The following is a 5,814-nucleotide window of genomic DNA, read 5'->3' as shown; positions in this document are numbered from 1 at the left end:
AGGACTTAATGATTATTCGTTCGCCGGAACCAGAAGTAAAAATTGTTGTGGATAGGGATCCTGTAAAAACATCTTTTGAGGAATGGGCCAGACCCGGCCATTTCTCAAGAACACTAGCTAAGGGCCCTGATACTACCACTTGGATCTGGAACCTACATGCTGATGCTCACGATTTCGATAGTCATACTGGTGATTTGGAGGAGATTTCTCGAAAAGTCTTTAGTGCTCATTTCGGGCAACTTTCCATTATCTTTCTTTGGTTGAGTGGCATGTACTTTCATGGCGCCCGTTTTTCCAATTATGAAGCATGGCTAAGTGATCCTACTCACATTGGACCCAGTGCTCAGGTAGTTTGGCCTATAGTAGGGCAAGAAATATTGAATGGTGATGTAGGCGGGGGTTTCCGAGGAATCCAAATAACCTCTGGTTTTTTTCAGCTTTGGCGAGCATCTGGAATAACTAGTGAATTACAACTCTATTGTACTGCAATTGGTGCATTGATTTTTGCAGCGTTAATGCTTTTTGCTGGTTGGTTCCATTATCACAAAGCCGCTCCCAAATTGGCCTGGTTCCAAGATGTAGAATCCATGTTGAATCACCACTTAGCGGGATTATTAGGACTTGGGTCTCTTTCTTGGGCGGGGCACCAAATTCATGTATCTTTACCAATTAACCAATTTCTTGACGCTGGGGTGGATCCTAAAGAGATACCACTTCCTCATGAATTTATCTTGAATCGGGACCTTTTGGCTCAACTTTATCCTAGTTTTGCCGAAGGAGCAACCCCTTTTTTCACTTTAAATTGGTCCAAATACGCAGAATTTCTGACTTTTCGCGGAGGACTAGATCCAGTAACCGGTGGTCTCTGGCTGACCGATATTGCGCACCATCATTTAGCTATTGCTATTCTTTTCCTAATCGCAGGTCATATGTATAGGACCAATTGGGGTATTGGCCATGGACTTAAAGATATTTTGGAGGCTCACAAGGGCCCATTTACAGGACAAGGCCATAAGGGTCTTTATGAAATCTTAACAACGTCATGGCATGCTCAATTATCTCTTAACCTAGCTATGCTAGGCTCTACAACCATTGTTGTAGCTCATCATATGTATTCTATGCCTCCCTATCCATACCTAGCTACTGACTATGGTACACAACTTTCCTTGTTCACACACCACATGTGGATTGGCGGATTTCTAATAGTCGGTGCTGCTGCACATGCAGCAATTTTTATGGTAAGAGACTATGATCCAACTACTCGATACAACGATCTATTAGATCGCGTCCTTAGACACCGCGATGCAATCATATCCCACCTTAACTGGGTATGTATATTTCTAGGTTTTCACAGTTTTGGCTTGTACATTCATAATGATACCATGAGTGCTTTAGGCCGTCCACAAGATATGTTTTCGGATACTGCCATACAATTACAACCTATCTTTGCTCAATGGGTACAAAATATCCATGCTACTGCGCCTGGCGTAACAGCTCCTGGTGCAACAACAAGTACTAGCTTAACGTGGGGAGGCGGCGAGTTAGTAGCAGTAGGTGGCAAAGTGGCTTTGTTACCTATTCCATTAGGAACCGCAGATTTTTTAGTCCATCACATTCATGCATTTACCATACATGTGACTGTATTAATACTTTTGAAAGGTGTTTTATTTGCTCGGAGTTCCCGTTTGATACCCGATAAAGCAAATCTAGGTTTTCGCTTTCCTTGCGATGGGCCTGGCCGAGGGGGAACATGTCAAGTATCCGCCTGGGATCATGTTTTCTTAGGTTTATTCTGGATGTACAATGCAATTTCGGTAGTCATTTTCCATTTCAGTTGGAAAATGCAGTCGGATGTTTGGGGTACTATAAGTGATCAAGGGGTGGTAACTCATATTACAGGGGGAAACTTTGCACAGAGTTCCATTACGATTAATGGGTGGCTTCGAGATTTCTTGTGGGCACAGGCATCGCAAGTCATTCAGTCTTATGGTTCTTCATTATCTGCATATGGTCTTTTTTTCTTAGGTGCTCATTTTGTCTGGGCCTTCAGTTTAATGTTTTTATTCAGCGGCCGTGGTTATTGGCAAGAACTCATTGAATCTATCGTTTGGGCTCATAACAAATTAAAAGTTGCTCCTGCTACTCAGCCTAGAGCCTTGAGCATTATACAAGGACGCGCTGTAGGAGTAACCCATTACCTTCTGGGTGGAATTGCCACGACATGGGCATTCTTCTTAGCGAGAATTATTGCAGTAGGATAGTGGCTAGGAGGATTTGAAAGGCATTATGGAATTAAGATTTCCCAGGTTTAGCCAAGGCTTAGCTCAGGACCCCACTACTCGTCGTATTTGGTTTGGTATTGCTACCGCACATGATTTCGAAAGTCATGATGATATTACTGAAGAACGTCTTTATCAGAACATTTTTGCTTCTCACTTTGGGCAATTAGCAATAATCTTTCTATGGACGTCCGGAAATCTGTTTCATGTAGCTTGGCAAGGAAATTTTGAATCATGGATACAGGATCCTTTACACGTAAGACCTATTGCTCATGCGATTTGGGATCCTCATTTTGGTCAACCCGCTGTGGAAGCCTTTACTCGAGGAGGTGCTGCTGGTCCAGTGAATATTGCTTATTCTGGAGTTTATCAGTGGTGGTATACAATAGGATTACGCACCAATGAGGATCTTTATACTGGAGCTCTTTTTCTATTATTTCTTTCTACGCTGTCCTTAATAGCGGGTTGGTTACATCTACAACCCAAATGGAAACCAAGCCTTTCGTGGTTCAAAAACGCGGAATCTCGTCTCAATCATCATTTGTCAGGACTTTTCGGGGTAAGTTCTTTGGCTTGGACAGGACATTTAGTTCATGTTGCTATTCCCGCATCCAGGGGGGAGTACGTTCGATGGAATAATTTCTTAGATGTATTACCCTATCCCCAGGGGTTGGGACCCCTTTTGACGGGTCAATGGAATCTTTATGCCCAAAACCCTGATTCGAGTAATCATTTATTTGGTACCGCTCAAGGAGCGGGAACTGCCATTCTAACTCTTCTTGGGGGATTCCATCCACAAACACAAAGTTTGTGGCTGACCGATATGGCTCACCATCATTTAGCTATTGCATTTATTTTTCTCATTGCCGGTCACATGTATCGAACTAACTTCGGAATTGGGCACAGTATTAAAGATCTTTTAGAAGCGCATACTCCTCCGGGGGGTCGATTAGGGCGTGGGCATAAGGGCCTTTATGACACAATCAACAATTCGATTCATTTTCAGTTAGGTCTTGCTCTAGCTTCTTTAGGGGTTATTACTTCCTTAGTAGCTCAACATATGTACTCTTTACCTCCTTATGCATTCATAGCACAAGACTTTACTACTCAAGCTGCTTTATATACTCATCACCAATATATTGCAGGGTTCATCATGACAGGGGCTTTTGCTCATGGAGCTATTTTTTTCATTAGGGATTACAATCCGGAACAGAATGAGGATAATGTATTGGCAAGAATGTTAGACCATAAAGAAGCTATCATATCTCATTTAAGTTGGGCTAGCCTCTTTCTAGGATTCCATACCTTGGGCCTTTATGTTCATAACGACGTCATGCTTGCTTTTGGTACTCCAGAAAAGCAAATCTTGATCGAACCTATATTTGCCCAATGGATACAATCTGCTCATGGCAAGACGACATATGGGTTCGATATACTCTTATCTTCAACGAATGGCCCCGCTTTCAATGCGGGTCGAAGCCTATGGTTGCCCGGATGGTTGAATGCTGTTAATGAGAATAGTAATTCGCTTTTCTTAACAATAGGACCTGGGGATTTCTTGGTTCATCATGCTATTGCTCTAGGTTTGCATACAACTACATTGATTTTAGTAAAGGGCGCTTTAGATGCACGCGGTTCCAAATTAATGCCAGATAAAAAGGATTTTGGATATAGTTTTCCTTGTGACGGCCCAGGGCGCGGCGGTACTTGTGATATTTCTGCTTGGGACGCATTTTATTTGGCAGTTTTCTGGATGTTAAATACCATTGGGTGGGTTACTTTTTATTGGCATTGGAAACATATCACATTATGGCAGGGCAACGTTTCACAATTTAATGAATCCTCCACTTATTTGATGGGATGGTTAAGAGATTACCTATGGTTAAACTCTTCACAACTTATCAATGGATATAATCCTTTTGGGATGAATAGTTTATCGGTATGGGCGTGGATGTTCTTATTTGGACATCTTGTTTGGGCTACTGGATTTATGTTCTTAATTTCCTGGCGGGGGTATTGGCAGGAATTAATTGAGACTTTAGCATGGGCTCATGAACGCACACCTTTAGCTAATTTAATTCGCTGGAGAGATAAGCCCGTGGCTCTTTCCATTGTGCAAGCAAGATTGGTTGGATTAGCTCACTTTTCCGTGGGTTATATATTCACTTATGCAGCTTTCTTGATTGCCTCAACATCAGGCAAGTTTGGTTAATTTAGTTTGTTTTTTTGTACTGTATCAGCACCTAGTTCATTACTCTTGATAGAGAGGGAGGATCTGCCTTTTTAGATTTCTTTTTCTATTTATTTTTCCATCTAGGATTAGAACCGTATACTTGGTAATAATAGCAACGACACATTATGGCAAAAAAAAGTTTGATTCAGAGGGAGAAGAAGCGGCAGAAATTAGAACAGAAATATCATTTGATTCGTCAATCTTTAAAAAAAAAGATAAGAAGCAAAGTTTCTCCCTTGAGTTTGAGTGAAAAAACGAAAATGCGAGAAAAATTGCAATCCCTACCGCGTAATAGTGCACCTACACGCCTTCATCGACGTTGTTTTTTGACCGGAAGACCTAGAGCTAACTATCGACATTTTGGGCTATCCGGACACGTACTTCGAGAAATGGTTTATGAATGTTTGTTACCGGGTGCAACAAGATCCAGTTGGTAAGGATAAAATACCCTTTCGTATTTGTATGGATTTCTGGAATTGATAATCATAGAGGAGCCCTCTTTACCATTCTGTATAAATGGACTATTCTATTTGTATAGATATTGGTAGAGGGGCGTATCCAACCCTCTTTTATCCACTAGTTACCCCTCTTTAGTTTAAGAGTATAGAGCAGTTTGGTAGCTCATAAGGCTCATAACCTTGGGGTTGCGGGTTCGATTCCCACTACCGCCTCCATACTCCTTCTTTATGATATATGCATGATATAATATATACATCATGCATTTGTATCTGGATTTTTTGATTTCCTAAAAGAGTTTTGGTCTAACAGTTTTTTCTCGGAAGAAGCAAAAAAATAAAAGAAAGAATAAAATATGAAAGAAAAGCGTCCATTGTCTAATGGATAGGACAGAGGTCTTCTAAACCTTTGGTATAGGTTCAAATCCTATTGGACGCAATCTTATTTCTATCTATTCTTTAAATAACTATACTAAACTAAAAACAAAGAAAACTTTTTTGCATGATTCAAATGAAAAAGCTTTCTCAACGATTCCTATTCTACTAACAAGAGTAGACATGCAAAATTTATTTGTTACTGAAGAGAAAACCGTTCCAGCTGTTCCTGAATAGCTTCCTTCAAAAGGATTTCCGCTTGCTCGGTGAATGTCTTGCTAGAAGATATAATTTCTTGGAATTGAGGTTTAGTATCTTTTAGATGTTTACGTAACTCATCCAGAAATTTATTTACCTGTTCAATTTCTAACGAATCAAGATATCCTCTTGTTCCGGTATAAATAGTAGCTATCTGCTCTTCCACTGGGAGAGGATTTGCCTGGGATTGTTTAAGCAATTCCCTTAATCGTCG

The 5,814-nt window shown here is 40.8% G+C and overlaps 1 non-coding gene across 1 annotated transcript; it reads left to right on the top strand.

The window, feature by feature from the left end:
• Positions 1-5,334: 5,334 nt before the first annotated feature.
• Positions 5,335-5,406, top strand: TRNAR-UCU (transfer RNA arginine (anticodon UCU)). Its single transcript has one exon. It is a non-coding gene; the product is annotated as a tRNA-Arg (tRNA).
• Positions 5,407-5,814: the final 408 nt, after the last annotated feature.

The sequence above is a fragment of the Triticum urartu genome, unplaced genomic scaffold (assembly GCF_056163025.1).
Source record: "Triticum urartu cultivar PI428250 unplaced genomic scaffold, HENAU_Tu73 scaffold630, whole genome shotgun sequence".
Lineage (NCBI taxonomy): Eukaryota > Viridiplantae > Streptophyta > Magnoliopsida > Poales > Poaceae > Triticum > Triticum urartu.
This window is presented reverse-complemented; position numbering and strand designations above follow the sequence as displayed.